This window comes from Castor canadensis, chromosome 17 (genome assembly GCF_047511655.1).
Source record: "Castor canadensis chromosome 17, mCasCan1.hap1v2, whole genome shotgun sequence".
Taxonomy (NCBI): Eukaryota; Metazoa; Chordata; class Mammalia; order Rodentia; family Castoridae; genus Castor; species Castor canadensis.
This window is the reverse complement of record NC_133402.1, coordinates 11376666-11391277: the sequence shown is the minus strand read 5'-3', so window position 1 is coordinate 11391277 and position 14612 is coordinate 11376666.

The following is a 14612-nucleotide window of genomic DNA, read 5'->3' as shown; positions in this document are numbered from 1 at the left end:
TGGGACCCCAGTCTTTTCTAGTTTCTATTGCACCTGGTCTTGAGGTGAATGGGATTCTTCCAACATAAGCTCCCGCCATGATGTGTGACCTCACCACAGGCCCAAAAGCAACGGGGCCAGCTAATTGTGGTCTGAAACTTCCAAAACTGTGAGGGAAAACCAACCTTTTCTCTTCATGGTTGATTATCTCAGGCATTCGCTATAGTAATACAGAAGGTGACATAGGTTTGTATATCCAAGGCCTATTCTAGTACAATACAAGTGTTTCTTGCCTTCCATCTTGGGCAACAGATCATATAGCCCCACAGGGTGGCCTAGAAGGGTGATGAACCCTCATCAGACAGAGACTGAGTGTCCTCAGAGCAGGAAGGGATTCCTAAGGTGGCCTGACTCACAATTGTCCCAATGCTGGGACCTCTCTGAGTGTCCGTTCATTACCCCACGTGGTGTTTCCCACACACTCAAAGGAACAGTAGTACTCTCTCGAACTCTATTCAGGTAAGCACCTCCCTCCCAACCTTATTTGTCCATCCTTTCTTTCTTCCAACTCCTTGTGTGTGTATGTGTGTGTGTGTGTGTGTGTGTGTGTGTGTGTGTGTGTTGGGGGAGGATGGTATCTACTTCCTTCTTCTTGGGCTAAAAGCAGCCCACTCTAGTGGGCCACAGCTGAAGAGGCCTCCCTTCAAATAAAGTGTGATGTATTGCTATTGGATAGGTCATTCTGATATTAGAAATAAGATTAAATTTGTGACTCGGGAATCAAAGAACTTTTTTTTTTTTGGAGACAGTCTTGCTATGTAGCCCAGGTTGTCCTCAAACTTATGATCCTTCTGATTCAACCTTGCAAATGCTAGAATTTCAGGTGTGTGTCACTATACCCAGCAAGGGACTTACTTTTGTTAAACTAAGAGAGAAAAGGAATATCCTAGTGTTGGCCTGAAGTTTTTGTCTGGTGCCAGAAGTAGACTGTACCCCACTGAAATTTAAGAGCTAACAGGCAGAGCTAAAGTGTTCTTATGATTGTACCCCTTAAGTTCTCCTGGACAGAAGGCCAGACAGGTGAAGTGACCAGCTCAGGGCCACAAAGACAGTAAAAAAGGCAGAGTTGTGTTCTCACTCACAATGATTTGCTGCTTCTACACCCAAGGACATTACCATCACTCCTGGTTCTGACAGGAAGAGCATGTATCTCATTTTTCTCTTACTCAATGCCTTCTTGAATTCTCTTCCTTTTCCTCAACTAACCATAAATGGCTGTGGGCCAGTGTTGACAAAAGTTGGGTATAATCAGAGGTGGAGAAAGTCATCCAAGGATGACTTCAATTAAAAATATGATTCAGCTGGGCATGGTGGCTCATGCCTCTCTCTGGGAGGCAGAGATCAGGAGGATGAGCTTTTGAGGCCAGCCTGAGCAAAAAGTCAGTGAGAACCCATCTGAAAAATAATTAAATAAAAAACGGGGGTGGTAGAGCACCTGCCTAGCAAGCATGAAGTCCTGAGTTCAATCCCCAGTACCGTACACCATACATACAGATTATATACATACAAACACATATTTATACATACATATGTATATGACTCAAAGATCAACAAATTCCTGAACACCAAATCTGGAGTTTCCTGTTTCTAACTACCTGAATACTGTGATGATGACTAGAATGATATTCATATTATTAACACAACCACTGGCTACTTGCAAAGGTCCATATGCTAAGGGTTTTTCAGATCTTTTCTGATTCAGTCCTAACATCCCCATCAAATGGATTCTGCTATTATTTCCATTTACAAAGGAGGAAGTGAAGGTTTGGAGGAGTATCTCACACAAGTCTCAAAGCCAGCCAACACAGCCAAGTTTCCAAACTACATCTATTCTGGGACCTGCATACCTCACTCTCATCCATACTCACCCATGGCCCTCTCCTCTCTGTGCACCAAGCCTGCTTGGAGCTACCTGCTAGTATGCCCTACTCACTAAAATACATCCTCTCCCAGAGTTTTTCTGACTTCTAATTAACAAATGTATTTGATGTAATCAAATCCAAGCAAGGCTTTATTGGGGTTTATGCCACAGAACAAAAGAGGCAAAGTCCATGGGACAGATCTATTCTGGACTGGCTGGACAATTTAGTGTTTATCATCAAGTCTCATCACACACTCCCTTATGTCTTCTTCACACTTACATCAATCTCACCAGAGCCAGGAGGAGAGGAGAGATGGCTGAGGGGGCTGAGAGGAGGGAGTTTGCCCTTGTGTCAGGGTGTAAGAAACATACTCAGTACATAAGCTTGTTTGTCATTTTCAACCATTGCGCTGACAGGTTAGCCCATGCAATTCCAAACAAGTACCACTTAGGTAGACCCTGATAAAACTGATCCAAAGAATGGAATGAACTTTGGGGGGCTCATTTCTATCATCTTTGGAAAGATGGTAGCCAGCCCTTCCCTAGATTCTAGCCACCATGGTTAACACCCACCAGAAACCAAAGTCCAGAAAAGATGAGGCACATTGTGGAATTGTCTGGAAAACTGGCATTGCACATGCATAGCCAGGTCTCCACAGAGACTAGTTTTGATATTTCCTTTCCGGCTATCTCTCTTAGCTGCAGTGTTCTCCCAGTGTGTCCATCTCTCTGACCGCTCATTGGAAAAAAGACAAAGCTTAAATGGTTTGGTAATTAAAAAAAAAAAAAAAAAGCCTTGAGCAATTGATTTAAAATGGGGGAAAAAAAAAAAAACCCCAAAAACCCTAATGGACAGTAGAAAGAAAAAGTGAAAGATAAAAGCAGATCTAAATAAATTAGAAAACAAAAACCCACTGAACTGATAAGATAAACAGCTAGCTCTTTTAAGAGACCAATAAAAGAGACAAACCACTGGCAAGGTGACAGTGAAAAACAGAAAATGCAAATGAATAAAGCTAGAGTAAAAAGGGCTTGGGAACATAGATATGCAAGAAGATTAGAGTTAAAAGCATACTTGCTCAAATGTGTGCTAATAAAATATTGACCAAAACCAGGCAATGAAACCTACTGAAGAAGAGGTAAGGAAGTTGGATGAGATAAAATGTCCTGGAAGAAACTGATGAAATAATAAAAAACCTCCCCGCCATTTCCATGAGGCACATAGGTCCAGATAATTTTTTTGCGGGGGGTGGGGTAGGCAGGCAATGCCTGTTACACACTAAGGGAAAAGCACTTCCTTTGCATTTAATTGGTTCCAGAGTATAAAGTTTAAAAATATCCCAATTAATTTTACAAAAGGAACCCAACTTCAATAATGAAATACTGAGGAGAAAAAGAGGAGGAGGGAGAGAGGGAGGGAAGGAGGAAGGGAAAGAGGGAGAGGGGGAGGGAGGGAGAGAGAGGAAAATGTGAGCAATAAACAATACAGATCACAGAAAGTTATTTAGGTTTAGTGTAGTGGGTTCAATACCCCACACATACACACAAAATCAATGTCCCCCCAGAACCACAGAAAACAACCTGATTTGGAAACAGGGTCTTTAAGATGAAATCATACTGGACTAGGCTGGGTCCTAAATCCATTGATTAAAGTCCTTTTGAGCAGAGGAGAGGACACAGAGAAATGCATGCAGAGAAGACCACATGAAGACAGAGCAGAGACTGGAATGACGAAGCCATGAGTCACCAGAAGAGAGAGGCAAGGCAGTGCCCCATCTAGAGCCTCCACGTTGGTGTCATGCTTCTGGTTTCCAGAATTGTGACAGCACAATTTCTGGTGCTTTAAGTCACCCACCTTGTAGTGTTTGGCTATGGCACCCCTTGGAAGCTAGTATAGGTAGAGATGAGAGTGGTTTGCTAGTTCTTTAGTGACTATAACCATTTTATGAGGGAAGAGACTTATGGGTGGTATTTACCATCTGGGAAACAAATAAGTAATCTGTCAAAGAATGGAGTTGTTTTAACTAAGGCAGGTAAGGCAAGACAGCCTGGAAAGTGAGGGTGCTGTGAGCCTGGCTTGAACCTGGCACCCAGAGACTGTGTATCTGACTGGCTTGATGTTTATAAAAGTGGAATTCATCACACATTTAAAAACACATGTGTATTTCATATTAAAAAACATACCCTGATCTTTGGCATATTTTTTTTTGAAAGAAAAATTTGACCATCTGTCAACACTAGCCATTTTCCAAGAAGCAAAGGCTGTCTGGGACTGAGTAGGGGCTCCCCCTTTTAGACAGTTTGTCTGTCATCTCCAGATCTCACGTGGTTCAATTTATGTTCCTTGCCTGGGACCTCATGGGCATCCCAATTCCTGAATGCATGCTGCAAGATAATAGCTAGGAAAAGAGGTGTAAGTATTGAAAAGGGGACAAAATCATTATTTTTTGACAGTCCTGGGGATTGAAACCAGGGCTGACTGCTATTATTATTTTTGAATGAAGTGATGGTCTCTCTGTAGTGGTCAAAAGCATCAGCTGATAAGCGATTGCAATGAGTGACTCTGTAAGATGGTCAGTTATCAAGCCCCTAAGAACCCATGAAGCAGGATGGCCAGGACTGGGGAGGAGAGTGCTCAGTCACAAGCAACAACTACAAATATCTTTGCATGTACTTGGCCCAAAATGTTACAGATCGACTGTCAAAGAGAAATGAAGAGCATGAAGGAAGACTTCAACAAGTGCCAAGACACACTGTCTCCTTGATATTGTAAGGGTCATTACCACACCAGCACAGATGTACTAGAATTTCAAGAAAAATCAAAGCTTAATACTTAAAAGGAATCTCCCAAGCTCCTCTAGAGGAAGAAATGCTTGTGAATAGCTAAATAGCCAATGCAAATTTAAAAGAGCATAATAATAAGCACCTATTCAACAAATTACAATTGATTACCATGCTGATAATTAAGCCATGTGATGACAGGAACCATGGACAAAGGTGTTCGACAACTTGTGCACCATTTGAAAACAGATCCACACTTGCTGTCACATCCTGATGTAAGCTTTCAGTAGAAAGGAGATTGAAATAGAAGACATGAAACAAGAATCCTGGAAGAAAATTGGGGTGGAGTTTTATATACTTTCATATGGGAAGGGAATTTAAAAAATACTGAAAGATTTAAGCTGGGCATGGTAGCTTGTACCTGTAATCTACCTGAGGCAGGAGGATCGCCAGTTCAAGGGCAGCCTAGGCCACATAACAAGATCCTGTCTTAACAAATGAGCAAACAAACGAACATATATATTTGTTTATATATATATATATCACACACACATATATACATATACATTGAAAGACTTAACTGCATATATATTAAAAATTGGAAAGGCAAAAGCATAGGAAAAAAACAAAATACAAATTTTGAAAAAGGTTTATGACAACTCTTATAATTAAAAGAGAGAGAGGACATTTAATAGACAAACTTGGAAAGGACACCATCAGGCAGCCCACAGACACACACACAGACACACAGGAAGACCCACTGACACACAGACTCACAGACAGACACACAGACCACAAACAGACACACAGACACACATATTCATACAGACGCACACAGTCACAGACACACACACACACACAGACATACACGAGAAATATACACAAAGAAACATAAAAATTTTAATCTAAATAGCAATGCAGAAGTATAGACTAAAATAGTGGAATACCATTCGAACAGTGAGTCTGGATGACAAGAAGTCACAGCAATGCTGTTAGCAAGGGGGTGGAGGAAAGAGTGGTTCTGTCCCACTGAAGAGAATGGAAGTCGGTGAAACTCTGTCAGAGAGCGTTTTGTTAAAACCTGGCCTTCCCATGGACTTACGATGATCAGGAATTCCCTCCTGTTAAAACTTCTCCTGAGAAAATTCTCATGGCTCCGTGGACTCAGTGTGAAATGTACCCCATCCTTGCTTCCCCTGGGGAACTGGAGGCCGTGTAAGAGCCCACGATCTAGGCTCGGTCTGACAAAGCCCATGCTGATAAGAGCGCGTGAGAGTGCTGTGGCCGTGGGGATTGGTTGGTGGCTGTGATGCACATCTGACACATATTTTAGATGTCACCCACACAATGAGATACTCTGAACCACTCAAATGCTGATGTAGAAGGACATTTGTAACATCCACCAATTATAGACAATGTTAGGCAAAAAAAAAAATTGTTATAGAAGATACTGTTCATAAGAAGATCCCATTTAAGGTGAAATATACTGTGAACAGTGACAGTCAGGAGCCTGGGGCACACAGCGAAGTGCTAGAAACAATGTCTCTGGCTGGTAAAATTACATCGTATAATTATGAATTATTATATCACATATATTTTGCTTATTCATATTTTCTAATCATACAAAACCCTAAGTATAGTTTTTCCCCCAGCCTCCATTTTGCTTTCTTGTAGTTACTAAACTGAAGTTCAATTCAACTATATTTGGAAATATTAATATTTGTTTTGAGTCTTTCGAGAGAGACCATACATTTTTACATAACTTGTAATACTGTTATCAAAATTGTCGTATTTTATTATTAGCTATATTTTTATTCTCTTACTGTGCCTAATTTATGAATTAAAACTTTATCATAGATATGTGTATGTACACAGGAACAATCTGTAGGGTTCAGAACTAGCTATGGTTGTAGTCATCCTATAGGGGTCTTGGAATGCACCCCCTGCAGATAAGGGGAGAATAGTTTTTATTTATTTATTTTTCGTGGTGCTGAGGTTTGAACTCAGAGCCTTGCACTTGCTAGAGACGCGCATTACCATTTGAGCCACACCATCATCTCAGAAGGTAATTTTTTAAAAGAGATAACTGTCAACCCTGGTAGTCGCTACTCCAGGGTCAAGGGCAGTAATATCTGGACGTCCCCAGGCTCTAGCCAGGGAAGTTGGGTGTTTACATGCTGCTGGGGTCATACCAAGGATTGCAGCCTTTCAGGGGACAGGTGGCTCATCAGGAGACACCTGGTTAGCAATATGAATAGTAAAAAGTCTGCATAATAGGATCAAGGCTTTCATTTTTTATTCTAGATTCTTCTCTGCAGCCCAAAGTTGATAAGATCATGTTATGTTTGTAATCAGGAGCAAACCCCACAATACAACTAGCGTTCTAGATTAATAGAATTATTTTTTCTGTTTGTCTGTACTAGGATTTGAACTCAGGGCCTCATGCTTGCTAGGCAGGCACTCTACCACTTGAGCCATAACCCCAGCCACAACTAACATTCTAAAACCCTATCGTGGCTGTAAATCCTGCTGGGACCTGGGCCCTGCCCACCTCCAAATTCTCTCTCCCTCCCCAGGTTGCAGATTTCCAACTAAATTCTGTTGTTTCTTCCTTCCCACCTCTTCTTTCACAGTTTTCCTGCCAGGATTGCATTCTCTTGTTTGAGCACTAATCTGCCTGGTAGTAATTAATTGAAAGCCTATTTATCAAATTAGTTTTCCAAAATGAGCCACTGGCATATTCATTACAACAAAATGGTTTTGCCAGGTATGGTGGCACACAGCTGTAATCCCAGCTACTCAGGAGGCACAGGTAAGGTCATGGATTGAGGCCAACTCAGGCAAAAAGTTAGTGATTCCCTATCCCAAAGAACAAGCCAGGTGGGGTGTCACACACTTGTAATCCCAGTTAGTAAGGAAACAGAGGTAGGAGGATTATAGTTCACACAGCTGGCCTGGGCAAAAGCACAAGACTCTATCTGAAAACAGACTACAAGTCAAATAAATAAATAAATACATAAATAAATAAGGACAAGGTCTCCATTTTGCAAATGGGGAAACAGATGTTTTAGCTGGAGGGGTGACTTTAGATACTGACTCAGGCAGTGTGAGCCCAGGGTTCACACCGAACACTTAACCTCAGAGTCAGCTTTCTCTCTAGTTCTGGTATGGATGGCACCACAGGGTATAAACTGTGACAGGAGGCAACCCTTCCTGCAGGAAGCCTCTGACTTTCGAGAGTAGATATTTCTCCTCTGCTCCCAGTGACCCCTGCTCGTGTCTCTTTTGCAGCATGCACACTGCTTTGCCGTGGAATTGGGAGTTTCTGGAAGGCAAGGCATCAACTTTATATTTTAGTGGCACAGGGCCCTGGCACAGAGCAGGTGCTCGGGGAGGGAATGCCAGTAGCAGTGGATGTCAGAGTGCCCAGTCCTGGGTTCTCAGAACCTTGTCTCTTTGAGTTATGGTCCCTTGGTTTGGGCGCAGGGCCTGGACGACTGGCCCTGACTGGCACACGCAGGCAAAATCCTGCTCTCCCTGCAGGGTTTCTCAGATGTGGCTGGGGTCTGCAGTGTTACTCTGCATCACTCCAGGAGGCCAGAGAGGACTAATGGAGGCTGATGGAAAGGGGCTTCTGGGTCTCACTCTCCCCCTCTCGCCATCCCATTGTCTTCACAGTACTTAATCGGCCATCCTACTTGACTCCCTGTCCCCTCCCCTGATGGAAAATGACACCAGGAAAGGGGTCTTGTCTGATTTGTTCTATAGCAAGCTTCTAGGGCTGAGCAAAGCCATCAGCACAAAGGTGATTAGTGTTTGTTGAATAAGTCAGCCTTTGGTTGCTTCTCTATGCATCCCTAACATTTCTTCTAGCCTTTATGTCATGTGACCTTGGCACTCTTCTGGGAACTTGACCCAGAGCATCCCGTGTATTAGGGAGACAAGGAGAAGGGGCAAAGAAAACTTGATTTGGCATAACTTATTTAAATTTATCATGACTACTCTAACTACTTATGTTTTTAATGGTTTGTAATTGATAAGCACTTTCCTAATATTATCTAACTTATACAAATTGAAACAGATTAAAAAGTATCCTAAAACAAAATAGAGAAAAGATATGGGGAGGAATGTAAGGCAGAACACAGGAAACTAGAATTAGAACACAAATCCTAAAGATTAGCGGACTGGAGATGTGGCTCCATGGTGGAGCACTTGTCTCGCAGGCCAGGGGCCCCTGCACCACAAAAACAAAACAAAACAGAAGTATCGTCTGATAACTCAGAATACTGACAAAGGTGCTTATTTCCAAGACACACTCCTGTGCGACATTGTGCTACGTACCCTCCACAGCAATGAGACAAAAAAAAAAAAAAAAACAGATTAAAGGAATTATAATGGAGGAAATAAAACTGCCAAGATTTTCAGATAACGGGATAATTATATAGGAAAGCTGAAAGAAGCCTCTGGTAAGTCCTTACAAATGAGATCCAGTCTGAGGTCCTTGGGTGTCACATTGAAGTGAAAAGTTCAATTGCGTTTGATGCATTGAGACAAAGTAGAAAATGTAATTAAGAAGAATTTTCTATAGTACCAGCAAGTATAAATTACCTTAGAATAAACTGAATAAAAGATACCTGTGGTCCCTACATGGAAAATGATAAAACTCCATTAAGAGATATTAAGAAGGCTAAGTAGAGGGACAGAAACACTCTGATCACGGATAAGTGCTGGGAAGATGGAGTTAGGTTCAAGGTATTTGCAATTAAAGTCACAATGGGGAGTTTTGATGACATGAGTCTAAATTTTAATTTTATTCAGGACCGAGAATCACTAGTATACTTTTTCTTTTGGTCATACTGGGATTTGAACTCAGGGCCTTATGCTGCTAGGCAAGTCCTCTACCACTTGAGCTATGCCCCCAACCCTTTTGGCTTTAGCTTTTAAAATAAGGTTTCACTTTTATGCCCAGGATGGCCTGGACCGCTATTACACTTCCTGCATAGCTGGGATGATGGGTATGTACCACCACACGTGGCTTATTGATTGAGATGGGGCCTTGGTAACTTTGTGCCTGGGCTGGCCTAGAACTGCCTTCCACCTGATCTCCACCTCCAGAATGGCTGGGATCACAGATGTGAGCCACCATACCTGGCCTTTACTAGGACGCCTCTGAAGCAAAGGAGGAGACAGAGACGTCTGGCCCCACCACGCATCAGGGCTGTGAATAAAGGTTTAGGAAGTGAGAGAGTACAGTTGTGCAGAGAGAAACACACTCACCATAGAACAGAATTGCGCCCAGGAGTGGACTGTAGATGAAACGGAACTTCAATGTATGGTGGGCATGGACAAAAAAAAATTAGATCCCTATCTGATATCATCCAGAAATAAAATCAACTTTAATTTTCTTAGAATAAAATACAAATACTTCTTAGCTATTGTGGTGGGAAAGACTTATTAAATAACTTCTTAAAAGGCATCTTAAACCAAAAGCATTAATTAGAAAACGCTGATATATTTTGCTATATTAAGAACTTTTATTCAATAAAAGACACCTTAAAGAAAGTGCAAAGAGCTGGGTTCCAGTGACTCACGCCTGTAATCCTATGTACTTGGGAGACTGAGATCAGAAGGATCATGGTCAGAGCTCAGCCCAAGAAAGAAGTTTGTGAGACCCCATCTCAACCACTAGCTGGGTGTAGTGGTGCATGCCTATCATCCCAACTACTGGGGGAAGCTTAAAATTGGAGGATGTGGTCCACACTGACATAAAGGAAGGTGTGGCTCAGGTGGTAGGGTGCGTGCCTAGCAAGTTCAAACCCCAGGAAAGAAAGAAAAAGTGAAAAAGAAATACAACAATGGATTAGTATATATTGAGAACATATTACGCATCCTTTAAAATAAAAACTCACAAACAAAATGGGCAGATACTTCTCTGAAGAAGAAAGAACACATCTGGACAGTTACACAGGAGAGGTACTTGGCATCATAGGTAAAAATGCAAAGTGGCACCGCAGTGACTTGCTACTCTAGTCACAACGGATGAGCAAGAATGCAAACGCCTGAAAACAGCAAGTGGGAGAGGACGGACATGGATCCCTCAGTTCAGACACACATGCTGACGTACTGATGGTAAATTCAGGCAACCACTTCAACAAACAGCTTGGTCCCCTAAGGTTGAACATACATCCGGCCTAAGCGAACAATTTCACTCCGCGACATATGCCTAAGGGAACCCTTGGCCCGTGTACAAGACCAGGTGCAAGAACCTTCACACAAGTACCGTTTGCAGTGCCCAGAACCTTCGAGCAACCCACGGGCCAGTACTGACAGCGCTGCCGGGTAAGTTGAAGTAAGTTCGTCGATGAGATCTTGTTGAGAACAGTGTGCAGTGGGGGGAATGCATCTTACCACAAGAGCCAGTCTCAAACCATTGCACCTTTTATAAAGTTCAGAACACCCTGTGTGCCCAGACGCACGTGCCCTTTTTGGAATACTTAAAGCAATCAGTAAGATTCTATGAGAGAGAAATTGAGGGAATATTAAAACAGGATGACGGTTCTCTATGGCATGAGAGGAGGGAAGTAGACTTACAGAGTGTGGATCCATAGGTTAGAAGTTTGGTCAAGGTCCTAGATTTTTTTTTTTAGGGAGGAGTAGCTATATGAGTATGTTCTGCATTATTTATTTTGAACTCAGGGTCTTGCATTTGCCTGACAGGTACTCCACCACTTGAGCCACACCCCTTAACCCTGCTTTTTGTGCTTTAGTTATTTTTTAAATAAGGTCTTGTGTTTTTGCCCAGGCTGGTCTCAAACCACAATCCTCCTGGTCTCAGGCTCCCGAGTAGCTGGGATTACAGGTGGAAGCCATCATGCTCGGCTATTTTCTGCATTAAACAAAAACCTAAATAAAAGTAGGTCATGTATGAATCAATGGTAGAGTTCATGAACCGAGGATTGTGACCCTAGTTCTATGCACCAGTGGCCTAGTTAAAAAAAAATCCTGTTTGAAACAAATGTTAGGCTATGATAAGGGAAATAAGATTATCAATTACAGGAACCATATGGAGCTTGAATCTGGATGACAGACCACAGATCCAGATCAAAGGTTTGGAGCCAGGCTGGAGGCATGACTCACGCAGTAGAGTGCCTGCCTAGTAAGCACAAAGCCCTGAGTTCAAACCCCACCCAGTACTGCAAAACAAAGAAACAAAACAAGACCCAAAGAAGAGTTTGGAGCCCCTATGGCAAAAGTCTTCTCCAGGACAGCTAAACTGAAAAGACCTACCTGGAGGATGCTTTTCCTTTTACAAATATTCTCTTCCATTTCAAAACTGCTCTCTTGACACCACTCAGCAAAAACTAGAGAAGAAGTTGGCTATGAGGAACCAGGAGGACATGGGCTCCTTGCCTTTCACGATGACTGAACGCTTCCAGGGGCTTGGGGACGCAGCCTGCACTATTGGGTTCCTGCAAGGCATTAAATGTGCAGTAAGGCCTTGGTTGGCAGTGTGCCAGGGTACGGATCCGCTTACAAGTTCAGTAACCCCTGCTCCTATTCACCCCAGGACTCTGTAACGTGTCAGAGTGCTGTGTGGGTTAGGTCCTTCCCAGGCCATGTCTGAAACTGTCACTGTAATTCCATTATTGCAGTTACAAAAGCTGGCTCTGTTGGACTCTAAAGCCTGTGTAAAAACAATGACCCATGAACTCCAGCCTACAGCTTGTGTTCTTCTGGCCTGGCATACAGTACACAGTTCATCGATGTGTGTTTAATAATAGGCATGGTTTTCCAAATCATAGTTTCGAGGCCTCTGGATTTCAAGAGAAAACACTCTTGTTTAGGATTATATTTTAGACAGCAAAAAATGGATCTAAAAGCAGGAATGTATTTAAGGGCAATGTCAAAAGAAGAGCTGTGCTGATGACTCACACCTGTAATCACAGCTACTCAGGAGGCAGAGATCAGGAGAATCACCTTTCTAGACCAGCCTAGGCAAATAGTTCATGAGATCCTATCTCAAAAATACCCATCACAAAAAAGGCCTGGGGGAGTGACTGAAGGTGTAGGCCCTGAGTTCAAACCCTAGTACCACAAAAAAAAAAGCTGAAATTTTTGGATATTAGGGACACAGATTTCCATCGTATGTGAGGTCAGCCACCATGGCAAGGCCACTTTCAAAGTATGTGCAGGATCTGGAGTCAAAAAAAATGTACACACACGCACACACGCATGCACACGCATGCACACGCACACACACTTAGCAACGAATGAGACACAGGAGACAGAGCCCTAAGTAAATGACCCTCTTGCTAAAATGACGGATTCTCCAGATCACTTTGATGGGTATACTGAATTTATTTGCCAAAAGACAGCAGCAGGAACAAAGACTGGCCACATCAGAGATTGAAGGGACAAAGAGAGAATTCCTTAGGATTTTTGGGATAAGATCAGTCATCAAAAAGAAAGAAATAGAACTGGGCACCGGTGGCTCACACCGGTGAGGATTACACACAGGTGTAATCCTGGCTACCCAGGAGGCAGAGATCAGGAGGATCTCCATTCAAAGCCAGTCCTGGACAAATAGTCCGTGAGACCCTATCTCGAAAAAAAAAAAAATCACAAAAAAGGGCTGGTAGAGTGGCTTAAGTGGGAAGAGCACCTGCCCAGCATGTGCGAAATCCTGAGTTCAAACCCCAGTACTGCCAAAAAAAAAAAAATTCTTTAAAAAAAAAGAGACCTTCCCATGCCCTAAGACCTCAGAAGCAGGTATTTGCAAGGACACCTACAGCATGAAAAAGAGTAACTCTCTTTACCTGTCCACTAGGCGCATTTGATCGGAAAGGAGAAAAATCTCTCTACATCTCAGGTCATAAGGGATCTGTGTGCACACACGTGCACAGCTCAAGTTCCCAACTGAGCTTTTTACGTTAAAAAATCTGGGCCATCCTTCCCCTTGTGGCTGCTGGTTCTTTGATTAACTCCACCTGCCAAACTCCTTCCTCCTACCCCATCTCAGCACACGTGTTCTTTGCTCTCTAAATTAATTGGCTTGCTGGTGCACTGGTTTCCAAGCCTAAAGTCATTTCACGTGTGTGTAGTTTTGCAAGCACGGGCGACAGCAAGTTCTTGAGTGTGGTCATGCTGCTGACTTGACCTGACTTGCTTTCCCTGGAACACCAAACGGACTTCTCCACCCTGAGGCTGCCAGGGGTGGGGTGGGGTGGGGTGGGGTGGGGTGGGGTGGGGTGGGGTGGGGCAGAGCACATGGGAGGTGCTACTCTTTTCTTTGTGTCCGTCACATCTCCCTCCCTCTATCCCACCCCCACTCCAACCTGTGCCTGGACATTCCTATTGCTTCCAATCTCTTTGTTCTGGTGAACAGGGAATGGAGCAAAAATAAGTAACTCGCCTACCAACCCACACTCTTGGAGGCTGGGATTGGCATTTGATGCTGTGATAGATACCCTTTTATGCGTTTGTACCCACATGCAAGCAACGGATCAGTACAGATGGGGAAGTGAGGGGCCACAGGGGCTTCAAAACTCAATTAACACAGTATGTTAGCCACCAAACGCTTAACTGTGTTTCCTTAAAAAAAAAAAGAAAAAAAAAGAAAATCATTGAAGCTGAGTGTGGTAGTTCACTGCTGTAGTCCCAGCACTCAGGAGGCTGAGACAGGAGAATCTCCAGTTCCTGGTTAGCCTTGGTACATAGTGAGACCCTATCTCAAAAACCACAAAACAAAAATCACTGAAGTACAATTAACATACAATAAACTGCATATATCTTTTTCTGGGTACTGGGAATTGAACCTAGGGCCTCGAACATGCTAGGCAAGCACTCTACCACTTGAGTCACAATCCAGCCCTTTTTTGCTTTGTTTTGTTTTTTGAGACAGAGCCTTGCTGCTACATTTGCCCAGGGTGGC